This window comes from Triturus cristatus, chromosome 2_2 (genome assembly GCF_964204655.1).
Source record: "Triturus cristatus chromosome 2_2, aTriCri1.1, whole genome shotgun sequence".
NCBI lineage: Eukaryota > Metazoa > Chordata > Amphibia > Caudata > Salamandridae > Triturus > Triturus cristatus.
Genome location: NC_140582.1, coordinates 524993905 through 525017926, shown reverse-complemented (window position 1 = coordinate 525017926; position 24022 = coordinate 524993905). Strand labels below are relative to the sequence as shown.

General features: G+C 46.1%; 1 protein-coding gene across 3 annotated transcripts in view; it reads left to right on the top strand.

The window, feature by feature from the left end:
* LRBA (LPS responsive beige-like anchor protein) overlaps positions 1-24022 on the top strand; it is a 2426603-nt gene that overhangs the window by 1724892 nt on the left and 677689 nt on the right. The window lies entirely within an intron of this gene.

Here is a 24022-nt window from a genome sequence, read left to right as displayed (position 1 = left end):
TTGTTTTGCTGCTGGGTCTGGAGTGACCAAAGAACCATTAAATCAGCCAATTTTAAATCCTTGTGTGCATGTTCTCTTTTTCTGTGAGGAGTTGGGACGTTGTTTGGATATATATATAGGTGGATAAACCGGTAATGCCCATCTTATATCTAATACCTAAAATTCACAAAGATAAAACGTCCCCTCCTGGCAGGCCAATCATTTCTGCAATTGGCAGCTTATTCGAAACATTATCAATATATTTGGACCACTTTTTACAAGACTTTGTGAAACAATTGCCATCAAATATCCAGGACACTGGGGATTTTCTAAAAAAAAAAAAGCTGCAAAATGTATGATGGGAGAATCGCAACTTGCTAATTACCCTTGACGTAGCCTCATACACGAGTATCGCCCAAAAAGATGGACTAGAAGCCCTCAGTCATTATTTGAGCAGCAGACCTTTACAGATGTATAAACATTCTGAGATGCTGTTGAAAATGGCTGAACTATGTTTGGACAATAATATCTTTCTTTTTGGGAATGAAACTTACAGGCAACTCAGGGGGACTGCAATGGGCACCTGCTTCGCCCCCCGCTATGCAAATCTACACATGGGCTGGTGGGAGGAGCAGGTGCTCAGAGAACAGTTTGGAAGAGAATGGGAAGAAAACATCAGGTTCTGGGTCAGATATATAGATGATCTTTTTATTATGTGGAACAGATCATCAGAAAGTGCCTCTTTTCCTTGAGTCTCCAGATGTCAACACCCTTAACCTCAAATTTACAAGTTCCATCAGTGAGTCAAATGTACACTTCCTAGTTTTGGAAGTTTGTGTTACAAATGGTAAAGTACATATTCGTACTTTCAGAAAGCCCACAGCTGGGAATTCTATTTTGCACTGTAACAGCTTTCATCCACAGAAGCTGAAGTACAGTATTCCCTATGCCGAACAATCACGTTTGAAAAGAAACTGCAGTGATACAGAGGAACCTAACGGATAGATTTAGTGAGAGGGGATACAGTCACGCAGTGCTAGACCAAGCAGTGAGTAAGGTTGACAAATTGTCTAAGGAGGAGATTCTCTTGGGCACTAGAAGGAAGAAGAAAAGTGCCAAAGACTCCATACAAGTTGTAAGGATGATAACTGGGTACAGTGCCTACCATGCTAGTGTGAGAGACTGCATGAATAAACATTGGTACTAGGTTAAAGGAGATCCTACACATGGGAATTCAAACTCCAGAAAACTCCTGATCTCTTTCAGGAGGGCAAACTCTATGAGAGAAGAGTTGGTCAGTAGCAGCCCTGAAATAATAGAGTCCAAAAACTGGCTTGCAAACAATCCAGGTTTCAACAAGTGCCCAAGTGCAAGGCCTGTAAGCATGGCGTAAACACAAAAGAAATACAGTTGCCTCTAATGCACAAACCGTGGAGGATTCCTCAGTTTTACAACTGCAGAAGTGATCATGTCGTATATGTGCTGCAATGCACATGCCCGTTGATATGTCGGCAGCACTATACACATGGCTCACGTTAGGATTCGCCAACACCTCAGAGCAATCAGCAACAAGGATCAAGCTTATCCGGTTGCTCGCCTTATTAATGAAATACATGGCGGCAGAAGTGAGGAACTAACCTATTTTGTAATTGATTCGGTTTCAAAGAGGAGGAGAGGGGGGAATCGGATAAGAAAATTAAGACAACTAGAGTCCCGATACATTTTAATGTTTGACTCCAAGACCCCAATGGCTTAAATTCTGAGAGCATAATCGTGACAAGATTAGAGAAAGGAGAGGGAGAACAAGAGAAACATAAAGAGAACTAAGGTCTGCACACCTTATGAGTCAGATTTAAAACCATAATGTAGATGCCGATTTGGAGAGATTTGCCTTTGGAGAGATATATCCTTTGATGACTAGAATACGTTTTTAAGTAGTAGTGTCATTAGACATTTATTTGTACCAATAATCATATGAATTTGTGCTGAGGTGGTCAACCTATCAGAGTGTTGTTCCATCATTGCTCCCACATCAGGGGAAGGGACATAAGGAGAGACTAATTGTGGCAAAAGATCAATTAGATGAGGAATCCACGTTTTAATCATGTATGTCTATTATGTTTTAGCCGGTCTTGGATCAATTCAAAAAATGTTTTTAATGGAAGTAACTGTTGTATTTTTGCACTAGCCCTGTGAGGATGATAAGAGCTGCTATTGTAATTTGCACATATTTGGACTGTTTGTGCAACTATGCACTTTTATATAGGCTGCTATTGTACATTTGCACAAGTTTAGGAAATCACTTATACTGTGTTGGCCATAATAGCCGCTACCACAACTTTGCACATACTTTGACTATGTGTGCAACTTTGCACTTCTACATAGGCTTCTATTGCACATTTTGCACATTTATAGGAAAGCACTTGCACCTGTAAATACCTATAAGCCATAAGAAACATCAAGCTGCTAATATAACAGATTTGCTGCTATTGCAAATTTCGCACAAATTCAAAAGCTGCTATTGCATATTTGCACACTTCCATTATGTATTTGTACGTTCATTTCCGTACGAAGAAATTGAATTACAATACATTGTTAAAACTGGCAGAACTAAGATGAGAAATAATTAATTGAAAAAATTGACACATACAAATTAAATCCACAATTATTCCTCCATTTTTTGCTAACTCTATGCCACACATAAGAGACAAAGTAGTTAACAACCACCACAGCAAATAACGCACCAAAAAACACATAGCTGGCACTCACGGGCTCGTGGATGTGTCAGTAAGCGGAATAATAAAGTTTAGCTCAAAGGAAATGATAAAATAACACACCATTGCACTAAGAAATACAAAAACAGAAAAACTAAATTAAACAAAGGAATAGTAGAAAAGAAAAAGATAAAATGATATGTAACAAATTCTGTGGAATTTAAAATTTATCTCGTGAATGGTGCAATTTTGAGAACCAGTGGAGTATGTTGTCTATGTCCATTGGGTCATGTGATGTTATGCACTTTTACTTTCAAAGCGTTTCTGAAAAAATAGCTCCTTATGTGATCAAGGCCAAAACACGTCATAACCCACGCAAAAGAGAATAAGGGTTTCTATACCTTAAGTTGGAGATTTTATATATATATATATATATATATATATATATATATATATATATATATATATATATATAATATACACACACACACACAACAGATGCTGAAAGTGCAACTGTCTGAATTAACGCAGCGAGTGCGTAAACTGGAAAACCGTGCTGAAGATGTAGATGGGAGCAACCGGTGCAATAATGTGCGCATAGTGGGCCTTCCTGAGCACTCTGAGGCAGGCGACATGGTGGCCTATTTGGAAAACTGGAATGTGCACGGAGGTAGCCCCGACCCAGCTCTCCCCCCTGCTTCCCGTTTGAATGAGCACACAATATCCCAGCCTGGGACCCACCCAGGCCAGTAGTGGCAAAGCCGTTGCACTATAGAGACAAGGACACCCTTCTACAACACGCAAGAGACGAAGGTCCGTTCAGAGTAGGCAATGACCAGGTATTCATGTTCCATGACTTTAAAGCAGTTGTGCAAGCTAGGCTGGCCTCCGTCTTTGAGGTCAAGAGGGCATTGCGCGAGGAGGGGCTCTGCTACTCGCTCATTTACCCTGTGAAGCTAAAGATTATGCTGGAAGGCCACACACACTTTTGTCTAGAACAGGATGATGCCTGGAGATGGCCAGAAAGTTATCGTGCAGAGGGTGGACGGGCAGAGCCTCCAACTTTAAACACAAATGCTGGGCTGGCCCTGACGCTGTTCCTGGGGCACCTCCCAGTGTGGAATCCTGAGGAAACCATCCAAGACACAACAGATCACCGTGGTCAAACCTTCTGATTCCGAGGGCAGCACTGAAAAGAAAAAGGCACTCCAAGGACACAGACTCAGATGACCAGGGAGCCGAGGAAGATCACCTCCCAAAGATTAAACCCACAAGATCGTAGACAAACTTCTATAGAGCACATGCTTCTCTTGGGGGAACTTGAACTGTAAGGAAATTGGAATTGCTTAGTGAAAAAACACTGACAACTACTCTTTTTCGATTCTGTGTGCTTTTATTATTCAGGAGTCTGTCTGGGGTTTAGGTTCTCCGACCTTAAACAGTCACTATTGCGATCGAGACTGATGTCATCGATGTTTGAAAAATTGCATGGTGCGCACATTGTCACCTACCCTTCAGCCCTTTGTAAATAATATTATCCGTGCAGCAGTTTGAAGGAGGTGGTAGAGTAGTGTTTCGAGGTGGCCTGCGTTTCACTGGTTCAAGCTTAGTACAACATTAAGGCCCCTGTATACACCTGATTTATGGAGCCACCATTAGAGGCTAATGGTTTCCCACAAATGCCCATGTGTTATAGAAGAGCGAACACCCAAATTGCAAACTCTCCTTTTGCCTACGCTTTCAGAAATCCTTAAACTGGGGCTGCTCTGAATTTACAAATGGCATATTCTTCTACTGGAGCAGGATGCAGCAAAGATGGCGGGCGCAAATCTTTGAGCTCTGCAGCCGGCCCGACAGCAGCTGACACTAAACGGCAAGTTGTGCCTTACAATTTGACATTGAGGTGTTGGAGAGCAGTCCCTGTTGTAGAATGTGCCGAGTCCAGGGCTTGATGTGGCATTGGCGGTAAAGTAGCGAGGGAGGTGTCGGCCTTGGGCAAAGTGGACGAAAGGCATGTGTGAGGTAGTGCAGTTGTGAGCGAGGCAGAGGCCCAGAGTGCAGCGCCACAGGCCAGCAGGGATCGCGACTATGTAGACAAGCGGCTGCTGGATTTGGGGCGGCCTCCCATGGATTGGAGCGGTGGAGGACGCCGCTGGCGGACCCGAGTGGCGTGGCTGGGCCCGCCTGAGGTGGGGAGGAGGTCTGGAGCAGCCGAATTGAAAGGTGCACCGGTGTGCCCCTATTTCTTTATTCTCCCCAACCTCATCGGACTCGGGCCAGGTGAGTGGGCAGGGGGCCGTGAAGCGCCACTGTAGATGTAGCAAGCGTGAAGGACATCTGGCCATCACCAGCTCTGGGATCGCTCTAGGGCCAAGATCACTGCCAGTGAGTGCAACAACACCCTGCCGGGCTGGAAACAAGAACCTCAGCAATGGCGAGAAGATCATGATGTGCAAATATAATATATTATATATATATCCTATTTGCACATCATGATATATATAAACCCGACCCGAATCGCTTCTACTTTTCTTAATATGTAATCTTGAGTGAATTTGCAACTTGTATATATGTAACTCTAACCACTAATATCTGTAGTAGACTTATGTACTTAGTACCACTCTTATGTGAGTTTAGAGTTTATCCGTTTGTATCTTTTATGTAATTCATTTACTCAAAAGTCCTTATGTAATGTAACTGGTTCTATTTTAAAACGCTCTGATACCTTCGGCTAAAGTTTGCACTGTATAAAAACGCATAAATAAATACTTTCAGAGACCAGCATCATAAAGGTCTCCGAATTGAGAACAAGCATAGGTGATATTCAGAAGAGAACGATCAAAATATGTATAAAGGAACAACGAGTGTTTAAAGGGTGAATCGGCTGACAAATACATTGCACTGTACTGTGAAAGAAAGCGTTGCAATAGTTATTTTGTTCTGGTGTTTGGAACTGAAACGCCCTGCATTAAAGCAACCAAGTGTCGAGGTTTTGGAATGCTGTGTGGTGAGATTGCTACTTGACCTCTAGCGTCAGATGTCTAGAAATGTCACAAATGCAGTTCTAGTACTGGACCTGGAGACAGGAGTGTTTACACGTGGGTGCTCTGCGGCCTGTCATTAACTAACTTCGCTTTGATCACTTCTGTGATATCTGTGACCTGAATATCTGTAATCAGTTAGTACTTGATCCAGCAGCACGGGGCTCCTGCCTTCCATCTTTGGCAAGTACGGGTTATCTTATCCATTCCTCTGCAGAAACCAGTCTTTTTCGCTTTCAAAAAAGATCCTCTGCAGAGAGCATCTTCCCCCTTGTGATTATCTGTAGACTGCTCACGTTGTGTGTCAATTTACAACATTGGCATGGTATTACAATGCCAGGGTGCAAAGTAGAGAAGACCTGTAAAGATCTCCAGACTAACAGTTATGAAATGGTACATCCCATCTTATCACAGTAAATGTTTCTATGAGAATAACCAAGTAAGGTTTTGCCTTTGTGGTTATTTTTTTAGTTTAATTCTGCAGATACTGACCACAGTCTCCCACAGAACACATTAGACAACTCCTGGTGTTATAATGGGTACAATCATGGCTCTTAGCCATCCATTCACATCTGTCATCCATTCACACCTATCCTCACCCACAAACATATTGAACGCCATGGAGGCAACATAATGGATGAAGAAACTCGAGACATAAAACTACCCCCGCACAACTAAACAAGGTGCACTGTCCGTCTGCACCTGCAACGATGCATGTGATGGTCCACAAAAAGCCCTCACTGAATCTAGTTGGCCACTCATCATTATATCCCTTGGCTAAAAACTCAACAGCCGATATCCAGTGTGACTCTGCTGAAAACGTCTGGATTCAGATTGTGACCCCACTCCGTCCAAATATATTTATCACAACATTTGGTTTTATCTTGTTTTGTATTATGTTGTGCATCTCCGTTTGGCAAGGTCGTGCACTTAGCCACAATCTAAAAGTAAATGAATAAACTACTTTCATCTGAGATCCGGAGAGTACCCAACAAATGTTTTTAAGATGCTGCCACGTGGCCACTGTATGGAGGAGTATAAGACCATAAAAAAGCTCTGAGCATTCGAAGGGGGACATGTGAAAGAGAGGGTGTTTTTTTTGTACCTTCTTGACAGCACTTCTTTTCCTACCTATCCATAACAGACTCGCTCCAGGCTTACTTAATAGACTGTCTCTGCCATCTCCTAAGGTATGACCACGTGCTACACCCGTTTACCAGGCGCGGTGCGTCCATTGGGGCGTGGGGGCGTAGCCCCCCCGCCCACGCACCCACCCGCGCTTAGTTTACTTTCAGAGATGCCGAGGGTGGGGACGGAGAACTCAACTGACAATGCATGTCAGTGAGTCATCATGACGTCGGACCGTGGGCGGTCCGGCGTCATGTTGACTGACATGCATTGCGGCAGCACAGCACAAGTGCGCATGAGTGGGCATGGTGAGCTAGTTTTTAGCCCGTGCCCAGTCATGCGCACTTGTGTTTTCACGGATTTGCGCATGCCCTTTAGGAGCCCCTCGGTCTCCTAATGGGCAGGCGGCGGGCGAGGAGTAGGCTGTGCCCTCAGCCAATCCTGGCACTGCAGCAGCGCCAGGATTGGCTGACAGGCTGAGGGGTTGCCACTGCAGCGCTGACGTGATGACGTCAGCTCCAGTTTGAAGAAGGCAGAGGCGGTCAGGTAAGGTGGGCTGTAGGCGCCAACGGACGGACCCGAGGCGGCGCGGATGTGCTGAGGACCTCAGGTAGGATTTTAATTTTTTTTATTTTAACACCCCCCGCGTGACTTCCCCCACCACGCGCGACTTCCCCCCCCCCTCCCCCCCTGCGAGCCGCGACTGGAGGGTAGCCGGGATCGATATTATTAGACGTGCGTAAGTCCGTGTGTTCACTACATGTAGGCTTAGTATTTTATGTTCGGGTGTGTTTCTTCCTGAAGATAGCGCAGTTCTGTAGTGCTACAGATAAGAGTTACGGTACCTTCGGGGACCCTGTCCCTGATCTAGTAGTCAGATACATTTTGAGAAAATTGATCGCAGTTTATTGCTGGCCATTAGGGTACCGGTGCAGTGTTAACCTGCTGTCGGTGCCTGAATTAAGTGCGGCATGAGGCACTGTATAGGCTGCAGGTCTCGCCATTCACCTACACATCGTGTTTGTTGCCTGTCTGTACCCAAAGGTCCCCCACCCTAGTGAGTCCCCTACAACGTTAAGGAATACGGTTTCATTGAGCACTTATGGATGCGTGGCTGGTTCGTGGTCTGAACTTTACGCCATCTTGCCCCCTTACTTGTTTTTCCTCCTTGAGGCAACACCCAGCAAGTGCAGGATTGGGTGCGTAGGCCGTCTTGATTATCTCCTAACCCGCTAATCTTACATTTAGGAAAAAAGTGTTTGTTTAATCTATCATAGTTTGTTTATTGCTGTGTAACTCATATTTATTACATTTTTCTGGTGTGTTTATTAACGCTGAAATAAATATGGCTGACTAATGGAAATGTGATGGCCATCCAGTATTTTTCTACAAATTACAAGTTTCTATCCATCCATCCATACATGTGAAAATCGCCTCGCATGCTGCATGTGCTTTTAAGGTGTGCATTGTAAATGACGTTCAGTGTTGCAACTGGAATGTGGAATGTATTAAGAGCACGGCAAAATATTTCAGTGTGCGGTGAAGAACGTCATTAGAGCAGTTCTAATTAACGCAACTTTTATTACACTTTGCATAGTTACAGCTGTTGTCCTACTATGGTTCTAATGATCTACATAAAGGCGCGTGGTGCTGTTGTTCCAGGCATGAAACATCACAGTAATATTTTTGCTGTTTGTCAGTTAATGTTTCTATTCTTTTGTGGCACACGGTAGATTACAAGATGTACCTGAAGAACATGTTAATAACAGTGTGGTGAAAATACTAAGCAATAACTGCGGGGCACATATTAGAGTAAAATTTGGAGACTGGGGTGAGGCACGGAATGGCTGAAATTAAAAAGTACGGTGTTTTTGGATGGACACCGGCTGACCTGGACTAGAGGGTTTCAGACGTAGGGGATTTTGTGCTCCACCACACATTTTACGCCTCACCACTTTCAAATGTCACCAGCCGCCCCTGCCGTTTACATGTCCCCGAACCCAGCCATTCATTTTTTCGTTCTTTCCTCATGTCTTCCTTCCCTCTTTGCCCTTAGCCTCTGTGTTGACAGTGAAACGCAGCTTTTATTTTTCTCGTACACCTACCTGCTATCAAGTGCTAAATTTTCTCAGGCTGCGTGCCCCTCTCCTCTGCTTAATTAAATTGTTGATCATTGCTCTGATCCTCAGTATATTGGACTTTTCTCCGAAGTATACTCCTGGCTCCCTAATCCTTATTTCCATACATAATACAAATCTTTGCCTTGTAGCTGTGTAGCTTGGTCTAGCATATTAAACTCCTATTACATCCCTTCCACTCATCACCGGCTTTAAGTCAGGCATCAGGTGGGACTGGCCGTGTTGGCTCACTATACACGGGCCTTTGCACAAGCTGCACACAAGTGTTCGTTCTGGTCTCCTAAGCCCCTCCCCACACTGACTGTCCACCAGTGCCTCTTCCTCCCCTTAAAAGAACCAACGCTGCTTTACCTGTGCGTGTGTGCCTCCTTACGGCTTGAATCGTTTCCCCTGACGTGTGCCATTTAAGGGGCACCTCTTGTACTTTGATTTAGGCGGTGAAACACAGTCCAATACAAGGACAAACAAAAAGGTGGGGACAAAGCTTGTGTCTTTATATTGGAAATTAAGAACATTGTTCCAACTTGTGTGACATGAAGCATGTTCACTTACTTTTAGAAAAACTGTCTTTTCCAGACTGGGATAGACAATTCTTAACTTGAATAGCACCACGTGGAGGGGGTCTCAAGGTGTGTGGTAAGTGAACCGCAACAGTCAGCCACTAAAGCACTTTTCTAGAAATTTTTATTTGAAACATAAGAAACATGTACTTGCACAAAAATATGCTGTTGAGCAGAACAAATCGGAGTTCACTCAGTTCTGTGTTTTGGCAACAGCTGTTTCTTGATTTTGTTTCTGTGTTCGAGTAACCATCACACATCTGCACTCACCCCCTTTATACATGTAGGAAGAACCTGGCTCTGCTCATTAGTCACTTGCAATTTGAATTGGGACAAAGCTGAAGACATACTACATTTGTTTAATAAGGATGGAGCCTTTCTATAAAGTGTAAGAGTTTTTTGTTATTGACGTGCATCTCGCATTTCCTGTCTTACTCTCTCTCTTGCTCCTGGTGCGTTAATTTCCATTCTGCTACTTTCTCCATAGTTTTCTGCTCCCTCCCGCCTGTTTTACCTCCACTGCCTTTTTGTCATGCCTGTCGATTTTTCTCTTTCTGAACATTTGCAACTTCACTTTCTGCATTTGGCTGTATGCTAAATTGCTTTTCTGTCTCTTTTCATTTTTTAATATTTCTTTCCACACTTCCTCTTTGCATCCATTCACTTTAGAATTAGTTCCTCATCCTCGCACACTCTCCTTTTACGTTTCCTCTCCCGACTCTCTCCCTACGTCTATCAATTCTCTTTCTCATTCTTTCTTTTCCCCAGCTCTGGTCTTGCTTGATCTTAAATTCTCCCTGTATTTTACACTTCTGCTTTTTTTTTCTTTGCTGTCGCTTAGCACCCATCACCACTCATCGTGCTTCTCTCAACATTTCTCTTCCACTTCTCAGCTAATTCTTACGCCCTAGGTCTTCACCCTTTTTCATCACACTAGGAACTGCTGTTTCCTTTTACACCATCTTACCGCAGATCACCGGCAGCACCCCCTACACTCGGGTTTCTGTTACTGAGCAGTGACAAAGGATGTTGTGTGTTTGTATTGTTTGAGGGAACCTTTGTAAGCACTTTGTGACCAACATACCCTACCAAATTAAGACAATTAAAATAACTTGTCTGTAAATGGGTCTGCGGTAGCAACATAAACAACACCTTCAGGTCCTTTTTAGGTCTCGCCTGACCCAGTGCATGCGCTGGTCTGGCGAGACTTATTGAGAGGGCTCCAAAAAGTGCTACCAGGCCAGCCTAGAGCGACAGTGCATGTGCGCGGGCGCGCGCGCCGCGCTTTACCGCAATTACTTTCACTTTCGCGGCCGCACGGCCGCTTTGATGTTTGATCGCGATCACAAAAAATATTATACACATAGCCAATAGGTCTCGCTTTTGGGACCTTATAAGTATTTAGTTATAATATTTTTGTTTGAGTCTTTTTTCAAGGGCTGCTTTCTTAGAGAGATAACTCTAAGGTACGAGTCTAAGGTTGTAGTCTGTAGCATCTATACAAACCAGAGATAAAAATGTTGCATTTTTGGCTTCGTCAACGCAATTATCCATCCCTGCGGAAGAAAAAGCATGAGGGCCAATTATCATGGCCTTAATAGTGACAGTATTAAAAAACTGTAGTGTCTCACAAAGCCGCTCTACTCTACACACACACCTTATGGGTATCTTTTGCAAAGGAAATTAAAGGTGCTGAAATAGCAATGCTGTAATGTGTGGTTTTGGAGAGTGGCATCCGTGCCCAGATCCTTGAAATGTGGGAATAAAGTTGATACCCTTGGTTTTTGCTGGCAAGTGAACACATCACGTTGCAGAGAGACTGTAAAGAAATTCTAGTCTCAGGAGACAGAAGCCCAATCACCGTTACTATTTAAGGTAAGGTGAAGTCCACAACTGGTTTGTTTGCAGGTGAAGGTATATGCTGTAGATGCAAATGCTGCATATTAAAGCCACCGCATAAGCGCACTGTGTAGAGTATTTTGATTATTATCTTCTTTGGCTCTAGTAGCATAGTACTGGATGAATACCTCCCCTAGTGTGCTGTGGCAGTGCCAGCTCCTGAACAGTTATGAGCTAGCAGGTCTTATGCAGAATAGACAATTTGCTGCCAGTGGCGAACACACTGTCAGAAGAGTGAGTGCTGCACACTTTGGCCACATTACACATTTATCTTTCAAAGAAAGGGAGAAGACAAGAAGTTGAGTTGTCCCTGGCATCAGTTTATGGGGCATTTACAACAAAGGCCCTGAGAGAAATTGCTGATCTGAATACCTAGTGGTTGTGTAGGTGTGCCACAGCAGTTAGTGAGTGAATCCCACTATGATACCTCCACACAAGTATGGTTGTGACTGCCATTGACAGGCATGCCACTGCATCCATTGGCTATGGGATTGTCACAGCACTCCATGCTACATTGCAAATTATTTTTGGAATCTTTGAACGATGATCGCTTTGCTCAACTCTGATTGGGCATTGTTACAAATAGTACATACAGAAGCCCTGAGCTGGTAAACCAGCCTCGTTAAGGCATTACATGATATTATACTATTTGTGGCTTTAATGAATGACACGTATAAGAGGATAATGCCAAAACAGTCTTATTAAAAACAGAGCAGCCCATGCCCAAGGAACACTTGTTTCATTGGCTTTGTTCTTCTCTGGTTTCCAAGGCATACACAAAGGTACATACGGGGAATAATGCCCCAAAAGCAGGGGGAATGTTGAGTAGAAGCAATGGGAGCAGGACAATCCTGGACGTGCAAAATGAAGTTCCGTAGAAACCGATATCCGTACAATACCCAATCCTACATCTGAACCCAAAAATTCAAACAAAACAATTGCTGCACAGACTCGAGTCACCAAAAAAACCAGATTCACTTAACCGTGATAATTGGTGCCCTACCTATACCGTTACGTTTTTTTAAACAAGACGTTTTCTGCTCATTCAGCCCGCAATATACTGAAGATCCAGGATCTTTAAAACCAAATGCAAACTAGCTCAGTATAAGGCCTGACAGAAATCGGTCCACAGAAAATGCAGTCACTTTTCTTGAGAAACCACTCTTCCCGCACACCAAATCATGCATACAAACAGGTAAGTAGGGAAAAGGATCAGAACGGTGGCGGTAATGGTCTGCCATGTTCCATAATCTCGGCTGCTTCATCCAGGATATGCATGAATACTCGCTACAGTGTCAACCAAAAAGTATCCTTTGTGACAGAAGTAATGTAGTCCACAACTCCACTTTTGCTGTAAAATATCCTTTCTCACAGTGTGCCTAGACCTAAGAGTGTAGCTAAAAAAATACCTTACTATTAGGGGAATTCAATCTGTCGGTGAACAACTCCAATAATAAGCATTGGCAAAAACATTTGATCTGACCTTGGCTAGCCGATGCAATGTTTTTTCCCATTGTCAGCATAAATCACAAAAATAAACAAAGAAAAACATTTCAGAAAATGAAGCCACCTAAACGAGGTGGTCGTGTACTTACAATGAAACATTTAAATAAAGACAAAAATAACCATTGCATATGATTTTAATAGCACAGTGCATGCGCTTCCAAGCAGGCAGCTATACTTAGTGAATGTAGAAACCTTTTTTTTTCTTTTAAGGACACTTTCCTAGAAAATATTCGTATTCTTTTTGGTGCAAAGAAAATGCTGTATTGGCTCTGGGATACTGTAACCAGAAGACTTAGTTTAAAAACACAAGTATGACTGGAAACAATAAAAAAAATAAGAATGGAAAGAAAAGAAAAGAAAAAAAGCATTCCCAAAGTAAAGTCTGGGCCAAAAAGCCCTAGCACTGAAGTGTACTTTTTACACTGAATTTGCAAAATACTGTTACTCACAGTGCAAAAGAGACAATAGATGAAGTGGGCTGACCCATTTCCTTCTGATGTATGCAGTGGCTGGTGGAAGCAAAATGTGAATGACACATGGACAAACCAAAGGCTTAAGTGTGTTGGCCCGAATCGAGTGTGTCTGTCTGTCTGTCTGTCCATCTATTTTCTTTCCATTTTTCAATCTATCTATATATAGTTTATTCATGCTTTTGTATTATCTATGACTGGCGAGACCACAAGCCACCCCAGGATTCATAACCTGTTTTAACTGAAGGAAGCAGATATCAGTCCAGGATCCGTACAGTTTCTTCCAGTCATGTCTAGAATCTAAGCATACATTAAAGTCCTCTGAAAAAATGCTCCCTGATGCACCTATAGGCTGTCAGAGCAGGAGGTGAAACTGTAAATCGCCTGGCACAAGAAGCTGGGTAGAACTTCTCCAATACGTGAAGTCACTTCTACTACAATTCGTGGGCTGCTCCTGTTCCTGGTATTAGTCCCAATCCAATTCAGCAGGTACGTGAAAAGCAAAGTCCTACCATAAACACAAGAAGTCCGAGCTGGACATTCCCAGTCTGGGGAAAAGCCCTGCAGTCTGCACTCGAAGAAACTGACTCAAGCTGCTCCCAGTGCATCCTGAGTTTTCGGGTCAGTTGTCAACTTTGCAGCAAGTACATTCCTTAAAGGGGGCATACTGCAGTTTTTCTGAACCAAGCCAGTTCCCTCTTAATCACCTTCAGAACCCAGGGGACTACAAGGGCTCCCAGTCAGGTTTCCAGCAATGGAGCCTGCCCTGGTGCCGCCTGACCTCTTTAGGCTTCGATCAAGTGTCCAGCTAGTGCCCACCCATGCCTCAGTATGTTCCACTGGCTTTGGTGCTGATCTCGACTTAATAGGTGCTTACGCTGGGCCCAAATAGGTGCTTACGCTGGGCCCAATCCCAGTGCCCGTTTCAGATCTAGAGCCCACGTAGGCCTAGGCATGGTCGATGGCCTGTTTTAAGATAAACTGTAGCACGTGACTTGTGAGTATTTCAAGGCAACTCCACTCCCCTCTAGGCCATTATTAGAATGTTCCAGAGACACTGTTTGGATCAGATTCAAATGCCGTTCAATGCTCTCAATACTTTATTTACTGCTTCCTTATTATGTGTTTGTCACAACTGAATACTTTCTTTTCATAATCTTTGAAGAAATGTATGAAAGTGCTTTACAGAAAACTGCGAACCTTACGCTTATTTATTTAATTGTATTTTTTTTACAATACCAGATGCCACGTTTAAAGGAGTATAGTGACACCAAGAGCCCTGGCACCTACAGTCACTGCGAAGGGTGTCACCGTGGAGGCGTTCAGGCCCTCTGCTTTCTTTCACTTAAGTGCACGACTCCCTCCTCTGACCTGTAACACCAGCTGTGCTCTTGCCCTCCCAGATACGCTGCAGATTGAGGGCCACAGAGGAACAGTTTGACTTCAAGGATTCGCAGTTTCACATCACAATTTTTAGGTTTTGCCTAGGAGACCGCTTGTAGTTGAATCCCAATGGTTTAAATGGAACTCTAAAAGGATGCGGCCTAAGTAATTAAGGGCGTGACTTGAAACATTTAAACTACTCTCCTGTAGTTTACACAGCATGCTGTCTCACCAGCATTTAGGTGCCACTTTGAGAGTTTTCTGCTATTGCATCCAGACATGTCACACAAAAACAAAAGTATGCGATTGTGAGTGCTTGTTGGCAGTTTGATATGAGTAACAACAATATCTGATAGAGACTACTAGCCGCAGATGCCTTCACATAGAATTATCCCCAGGCGTGAGACTGGATCTGGAAACTTTGCCACAGCATCCCTGCACGCCGGTGGCGAGGCGTTACAACGCGACTCCGCCTAGGCGTTGTCTGCACACGTGACATCAGTGAGGTCACTTAAGACCCGTTGCTTGCTGCAGGCCTGTTTAAGGCCCTCTTTCTTCCATTCTTTTTTGGTAGAAACAGTGTGCGAATGCCTTTGGGCTTTAAATCTTGCACGTTTTGTGGGCGTCTTATGTCGGCGACGGACCCTCACCTCATTTGCATGTGGTATTTGGGGGAGGATCACAGCTCCTCAGATTGTGCGGCGTGCCAGAAGTTGAAGCAGAAGTCGCGGCGGCAGCGCCAAATGAAACTTCTCTTGGCGCGTCTCTCCAGGTCGACGTCCTCCCCTCGGTCTGCTTTGGCGGACGGCTTCAGGTCCAGCCGTGGTCGTCGTCCTCGTCTTTCTCCGATGTCACGTGAGCGTTGCTCCCAGGTGGGTAAGTGTTGCAGTTCGTCCCCGGGGGCTGGGTTCCGGCCTACCGGGGGCGTGAACTCTCCGCGGGTGATGCGGCCCTGCGTGTTGTCCTATCCACCGTTTCCCGGTGCTGGGGCTTCGAGATTCCAGATGGAGACTTACACGGCGGCTTTGCAGGCCTCGCTGGCATCTCCTCCTCCTTCCCCTCCTGGGGCGTCGACGTATCCCTTGCCTTGCGCAGGGCCCTCCGCGGCGCCGCTGTATGCTCGGGCCCCGGGGCCGACTGGGTCAGATCCAGGCTTGGAGGATGAGGTGCTGTTGGGGTGCGGCTCCTCTGGGGCACCTCCTTCAGGCCACGGCATCTCTGCCTCGCTGCAACCCCCCGCGGGGTCCCTGTGGTGTCGCGGGAGGTCGCCGGGGCTCGGGTCGCATCCCCGAGCCCCCCTCGGTCCCTTGGCAGGGTGGTCCTGTCTAAGGCCGAGGTGACACCGCTACGGCGCCCGCAGCAGCTGGACCGTGTGGAGCCACCGGGGTCAGTGAACTCTTCTTGTCCCGCTCTGGGTCGAGGGCGAACCCCTCGTCCTCTCCGGGCCCCTCTTGTACCTCCTCGCAGGCGGCTGCCTCGTTGGAGGGCGAGTCGGAGGTTGCATCGTCCCTGGCACCGCCACAGGGGTTGCCGGGTGGCTTTCGCCGCCTTCTGGGCCGCGGCCGGTGGAGGGCTTCGGGCCGCTCCAAGGGCCCATCCCGTTCCCCCAAGCAGGTGGTTGCCTCGGCAGGGGTCGGGCCGGCGCCGCTCCGGGGCCGGTGCGGCTCCAACTCTACTCTGGTCCCCACTCCGGTCTCCGGTGCGGGGTGACTTGGAGGTCCCTTGCCCGGCGACGCCGGATGGCGCCAGTGATCTGCCTCAAGCAGCGGACTCTACGGCTCCGCGCAGGGGTCGTACCGTGGATTCGTCTTTGGACGCTCCTTCTCCAGAGGCAGGCTGCATATTGGTATCGTCCTCCCCGGAGACAGGTCGCCGTGTGGTGTCCTTTTCACTGGCGTCGAAGGGTGGCTCCCCGCCCTTCCTGGGACAGGGGTGTTCGTCGGAGGAGCGGCAGGTCCCTCATTCTTCGGCTCCTCCTGACTTCCAGGTCTGGCCCTTGCCCGCCCCGCTTGGCCTCGGGGACGGCCGCCTTAGTTTGCAGCTGTCGCCCACGGAGGAGCTGCTTTCTCCACCGCGGGGCCCTACGGATGCGGGTGCGGCCTTCGCTCACGTGGTGTCCACGGCTGTGGGCATCCTACGCATGGGTGACCTGGTGGCTCACTTTCCGGCAGACCAACTGTTGGAGGTCCTCCACCAGGGCTCTGGTGGGAGGGAAATCTTGCTTCCCTTTCAAGGTTCTCTCCTTTCTGCCTTGACGGGGGCTTGGAGGCGTCCTGCCTCCGGGGACCCGGTGCCACCGCATCTTCTGCATCGGCACCTTCCGACGCCGCGTGACCCGGCGTGCCTGACCATTCACCCCTCAGCCGCCAGTCCCCTTCTGCGGACTGCTTTCCCCTCCCTGCCACCCCTGTTGGCTCAGCTGTCCAGAGAGGCCCGCTGGCTGGACACTTGGGGACGCAACATTTTTGCCTCGACCAGCGCGGCCCTGCGGGCCCATAACACCTTGTGTGTGCTGGCTAGGGCCTCCTCCTGTTTGTGGGACTCGACTGAGTCTCTGGGGTCTGCCGCGTCCCAGGAGTCTGCTCAGGTGGATTTGTGGCACCATGCATTAGATGGCCGGGAGCTTGCGGCGTTTATTCTCCGCTCTACTCTGGACGTCTCTGAGGCGCTGTGCCGGGCCATGGCTTCCTCAGTCGCTCTCCGTCGCCATGCTTGGCTTCGGGACGGCGTCTTCCCCGAAAATATTCGGGAGGGGCTCATTGATCTCCCATTTGATGGCAGTCTGTTGTTTCATGCCCTGGCCGACTCCGCCTGGGGTTCTGGTCGCCTTCGGGTACCTGTTCTCCATGGTGTTTACTTAGGTTGCTTTTGCTTCTTGATGTCGTGTACGTGGCCACTCGTGGTGGTGGCCCGGGCCTCTCCTCCTCTCCCTGCTCCCGTTCTGCGGTCTGGGATGTCCCTGTGTTCTCCCTTGCCAGGCGTTGCCTACTTGGTCTTCCTAGGGCCTCGGGCTGTTCTTCTTGCTTCTGGCCTTGACTGCTGGCATTGTTCTGGCTAGCAGGCTGCTCTCCATCTGGAATGGGCTTGCCTTCTTCTCCTTGGGCCCTCTAGGCTTCTTCTTCTTCCGTCTTCCTATCTTGGCATTCGGCGGAAGCTATGTTGCCTGGGGGGGGGGGGAGTGGGATGCTTCGCCCCTCCGTCCTTGCCCTTGGTTCCTCTGCTGTGAGCGTACGAGCCTCTTCAACCTTCTTTCCCTCCTACATCCCCTTGGGGTCGGTGGAGTTCTGCTTGTGGGGTTCCCTTGGCCTGGCAGGGGCACGGTTCTACCTGGCCCTCTGTTCTGCTTTGGCCAGTGGGGTCCTCTCGCAGACCTTCCTTCCCAGGGGGTATTGCTAGGGTATTCTACGTGAAGTAATCTGCGGCTAGTAGTCTCTATCAGATGTACGAGTTACTTACCTTCGGCATCGATGTATCTGGTAGAGACGATTCTAGCTGCAGATTCCTTCACGGCCCGCCCTTCCTCCCCTATTCTGCGAGGACCCTTGGGTTGGTCTTCGGTACTCGCCTCCCGGTTGGGAGCTGTGTCTCCTGTGGGTGCCTTCCTTGTTATTGACGAGTGGCTCCATCTGGGGGCGGTTCATTCCTCCCTTTGTTCTTTGGAGGATGAGGTTTTGGTGCGCCGTTGCCCTGCTGCTCTGGCTACTCCAGTTTTGAGGGGATTGCTTCTATCCTTGTCCTCCCCCCCCCCCCCCCACCCTTCCTTCCATTGCTATCCTCTGGTTTGACGGTCCTCTGGCCATGTCTTGCCCTTGTCCTTGGGGGTGGTTGACCCCTAGGTTGGGGTGGCTTGGTGATTTGTTGTCCCTGTCTGTCTTGGGACTGGTCCCATTCCTTGCTCAGAATGCGGGGGTGGGCTTCCTCCGTGTGCCATGACTTTATGCCTATTCTTGCCTTCGGGGCACAGGGATGGGAGGTTGTCTATGTCTGGGCAGGGTGGCTGCGCAGGTTTCTGCTAGTTCTTTTTTCTTTCCCTGCCCTTGGGGTCTGCGGTGTTGGCACTACCCTGGTGGTGTTGTTAGTCACCGTTTCTTTCCAATTTTTCTGCTCTTTGCACACTGTTTCCATGCTCCCACAGTTTTTTATCTTGTGGTTCCACGTTGTGATGCGGAAAAGGTCTCCGAAGAAAACTGACGAGGGCGCGCCGGGGCGGGTATTATGTGACCTCGCTGACTTCACTTGTGCGGACGACGCCTGGGGGAAGTTGCTTGGTGTCGCCCCGCCCCCGGCTCGCAGGGATGCTGTGGCAAAAAGTTTCCAGATCCAGTCTCACGCCTGGGGATAATTCTACGTGAAGAAATCTGCGGCTAGAATCATCTCGAACCAGATACATCATTACCGAAGGTAAGTAACTCGTACGATTTTGTAGTGAATAATTAGAATTGGTAATTACAAATGGGGCATATGTGACCATCGCTATGTGCGCACTGGAGAAAGACCAATGATTGGATGAGCATGTAGTCTGAACACTGTTATGGCCCACTGACTGTCAATGCCGTCAGTCTCGGCTCCAGAGTGCTGTCATGACCCATTACGAATACCCTGTCACATATATTATTTTTAGGGCTGCAGGATGCACATGGCCTCAAAAGAAACATTCTCATTAGAAGTTGTCTCCGCAACTGGCACTTTCCCAAACACCTAAATGCGATTCAGCTCACATGTACGATACAAGCATTGGAAAACCCAATAGCTCAGCCTTTTAGAGGTGAGACCTCTCGGCTTTGCAAATACTTAGCAAATTCCAATTATAGTGCAAAGTTGAACCAAAGCAAAGAGAATTTACCGATGTTAATACGTTCAAAGTCTTTAATTATGTAAAATATGCACTGTATGTACAGGAACATATTGCTAAAACCATTGGCAAAGCCAATAGGTCCCATAGGGGTGACCTATTGGCTTTACCGATGCTTGTTTTTCAACTGAAACAGAGACGACTTCTAGTTAAAATATCTCTTTTGAAGCCATGTACATCTTGCAGCCCTACATATTAATTGTGACAGCTCTCATAATGAGTGTAATTATTGTTTTCATCCTGGCCATGTTAATTACAAAGTTACTATCAATGACCACATTAACAACAACAACCCAATCAGTTACCAAAATTATCCACCACCAGAAACTTCTCTTGGTCAGTGACAGCATCATCGTCAGTCACAAGAATGACAAGTGCATTGTCTTCCCAGAGTGGTCTGCCAATCACCAGCGTGGCAGAGTTGCCCATTCATTTATTGGACAAGGACCTTCATTGTGCTGAGAGCGTCAGATCTGTGACTTCACACCCTGTCCAGATGTACACTTATCTGACAATGATATAAGACTAGACATTTACTTCTTGTGGGATAACAAAGTCAATATATCAAAGGGAAGGTTGAAGGAAGAGTAGACTTCTAGCTGGTGTAATTCTCATAACTTTGGGAATTTAGAGTTCTGCTTGTTACAGTAAGTTCCCAAAATGACACCATCATGCCACTTTGCAAAATTAAGCATAATTCAGTGTAAAAATGTAACATCAACACGCCATTCATGGTAAAAATTGACTTAAAATGATCAGGAACAATTGCATGCTTGCGGCTGTTTGCTGTGCTTTTGTATTTTTTTTGCATTTTTTAGTGTGAAATTCGCCCTCTCTTAAGCAATTGCTGTGAGGATGTATTTTGCGCTAAAAGGTAGCACAAAATTATGGATTTACATTTTGAAATATTTATGTGCAATTTTTTGTTTTTAACTGAAATGGCCCCTCACTGCCTTTATCCCCTCCGTTGGCCTGCCGAACTGAACACCCCTCCTAATCCTTCCTCGTCGGTTAGAAATGTGGGCATTCTCTTTGATACCTCCCTCTCCTGTGAGGCGCAAATTAAACAAATTTCATCTGTCTGTTTTCCGAAAATCAAAACTTTTAAGAATTTTCTTGATCTAGTCCCCGAAGAGACAAAGAAGACCGTTGTTCTTTCATTGATTACATCTCGCCTGGACTACTCAAATAGCCTCTTCCTTGGTCTCCCTGTGTATTTGATACACAGACTTTAGTTGATTCAGAATGCAGCGGCAAGACTAATCAGGAGAGTTCTGAAGCATCATCATATTTCTCCACATTTGAGACAACTGCATTGGCTCCTGGTGGAACTACGTATTAGAATCAAAGCTCTGATGTTGGCTTTGAGCCTATTATGGCGAGGCCTCACACTACCAGTTGAATAGACTGTCTCCATTCACGCCAAAGAGGGCACTTAGATCCAACAATAGTTAGTCGCCTCCTGTAGATCCCAACATTCTTGAAGTCTCGTCGTGGTGGCAGTTTCTATACTATGCAGATGGCAAATCTATGGAATAATCTTCCTTCCAAACTACGGCAGGTTGAATCTCTCCCTGCCTTTAAAAGTCAACTCAAAACCTGGCTATTTGACCCCTTTTGGTCTCCCGTTACTTTGGCATGCCTTATATTGTCTGCTAGAGGGCCGGGACGCTCCTGTTGAAGCAGCTGTGTGCTTTAAGTAGCATTTGATTGACTGATTCTTTTCATTACGATGATTTGGATTTCCTTTAGTGCCACAGCACGTAGTTTCAGGGAAGCATTTTTTTCTTCTTTTTTTATGTTCAGGGTAAGCATTTAAGCTAGCTGTACTGGTATCGCTCCAAACTGTAGGTGGGTGTAATATCAAGGTCACAGGCACCAAAGGTTGGGTCTGCACTGTTAAAGGCTTGTCTCGGAGGGCTTCACACTTGTGTACAGGACTTTTACCGTGCTCCATGGCCAACAAACTCCAATGGCAAGCATCAGTGCGGCGGGAGCACAGTAGCTTTTCTTCAGTCGCTTCCTTTGATACCTCTGTGTTGGTCAGTAAGCATGAGGCCTATATTTACAGCTGCCAGTTCTGGACCTGTTGAAAAATGAATAATCCAATTTATCCAGGTGCTGCCTCTGAAGCAATGAAATACACGCCTGTGGCGATCTCCACTCGTCCCTCCCTTCGTATATCCACATTCACATCTTTTTATAGATCTTTGATTCACACAGGAATAGCCAATTTGTTGAAAGCCGTGCATGTAGGTAATTTGACCAGAATCGCGTAACTTATTTAGCTGAAGAAGCTAGAAAAAAACCCTGTTGTATTTATAGTTGTTCACCCTACCAGCACACCACATCTTTTCCCACATTTCGTAGCTGTGATTTAAAAAATGACTGAGGAAACAAATGACGTTTGACTGGTTTAGTATTTGATAACTTCTGCACGAATAAAACAACAACTTGGAGAGGGAGTCTGTGCTGCCAGTTTAGAGCCCACATAGTCTGCCAAACACCTCTGTTGTGTATCCTCAGAAAGATTGTGCTCTGCAATTAATTTTTTGTCATTGGCCTACCCTACTGCTGATGCGACATGGTTAGAAAAAGCTGCAAGGCCCTTATTATACTGCTCTATAGTAAAGTGAGTGTTTCATATTTTGTTGCTCGTGCGGCTCTAGGTAAGGACGTGTAAGGTACAGTGAAATGCCCTTCTGTCTGTATCAATCGTTGAGGCTTGCTCTACTTGTACTCCCTGTTTCCCCCCAAACCCCTTCTCATAACTGCGACCCTTTGGTAAGATCTTTAGAGCATCCTTCTAAATACTGTGTTCTATTACAGACACGACCCATCCTCTCTCTGTGATTGAGACTGACGAGAAAGTAATTTAGTTCGAGACCTTTAAAATATTATGAATTTCTAAATTGAACATAAAATTAATGGAGAGTTTTAAAAACCTTTAAATGCTGTTCTTTTGCTGTTTGTGTGATTTGAGCTCAGTAAACTGTTTTCACTGCACTCTGTAGCACGGTCGAATTGCCTCATCTGTTAAAGCAGTTGTCAGAAAAATATGGGCCAGCACAGTAGAATGTATTAGCCCAATACGTTGTCTCCATTTTATTATCGGCGGCAGAGGACGCGGTGATATACTGCTCTGTCGCTGCCGATCTATTGTGCGGAAGGGTTCCTCCGTTTTCTGTGCAGTGCCATTAATTTATAGCAGTAAACAATATGTAGCTCTTCAACTGCAGCAAAGCAGAATCTTTTAATGAGGTGGATGTTATTACCACAATAAATCAGTGCATTCGTGTAATGTATAATTCAAAGTGTGTATGCCCAGTGTAACTTCTCTGAGTAAGCTGATAGTGTATCATTGTCACCACACAGCTCCACTCTTCTGCGCGGTTTCTCAGCCTCTCTCATTTGAGAGAGACGCTGGTTTTATTCCTGTAATGTTTTTATTTGCTTCCAATTGAATCTTTGAGTGCTGCTGCAGATGTCCTGCAGCCTGCCTCAGAAGCCACTGTAACAATAACAGTAAAAATCAATACCGCAGATCCGAGCAGCGCGCATCCGGGCTTGATATCGTCTTTACAAAAGGCGCACAATCAATCCTAATTGGTTTTAGCTGTATATCCAAGGAAAGTAATTCTATAACTATCGACCTGAAGGCAAATAGTCATTTGGAGAGTAATAAAAATAGGAGAAGATAAAGGGAATTGTTAAGACGCTGCAGGATGGTATAAATGCATCATTGATTCTATTTTTAATTAATGTAATTTGTATAGCAAAGATGATCGGCTCCTCCATCTCCTCTTTGTTCTCCATCATAATGTGATCAGTGGGTACCACGTGAAGTATAGCCCAAGGAGGTTTTAGAGCTGCAGCAATGCGCAATCTATCTAGTCCAGGATTCTTATTTCTGATGGTGCTTGATGTGGCGAGCCCTGAAGTTTGACCCATTAGGTGTGTCTGCCCATCTCCGGCCCCCCCTGTTCCCACTTAGTCCTGCATCTAGTTTTTTAGAGTGGTTTTGCCCTGATCTGTTATACACAAAGCTGGTGTTTGCGTTTAGAACGACTTGTACAGAGGGTGCTGTATGTCTACTTTTTGTGAATGAAGAAAAACATCTAAAAAATTTTTAAAGGCTTGTGGTCTGGGATTTTGACAGTATCATCACCATGTACTTTTGTGCGTGATTTATGGGTCGCTGCATGTTGCCTTGATGTAACTACATAGCATTTGTCCATCAAGTGTATATTGTAACAATGGAAGTTAAAATGACTTGTTCATAAGATGAGATTTTCTGTTTGGCTGATGGTTGCATCACTCGGAACGTTTGGCATAATGCCTTCTGGTGGATG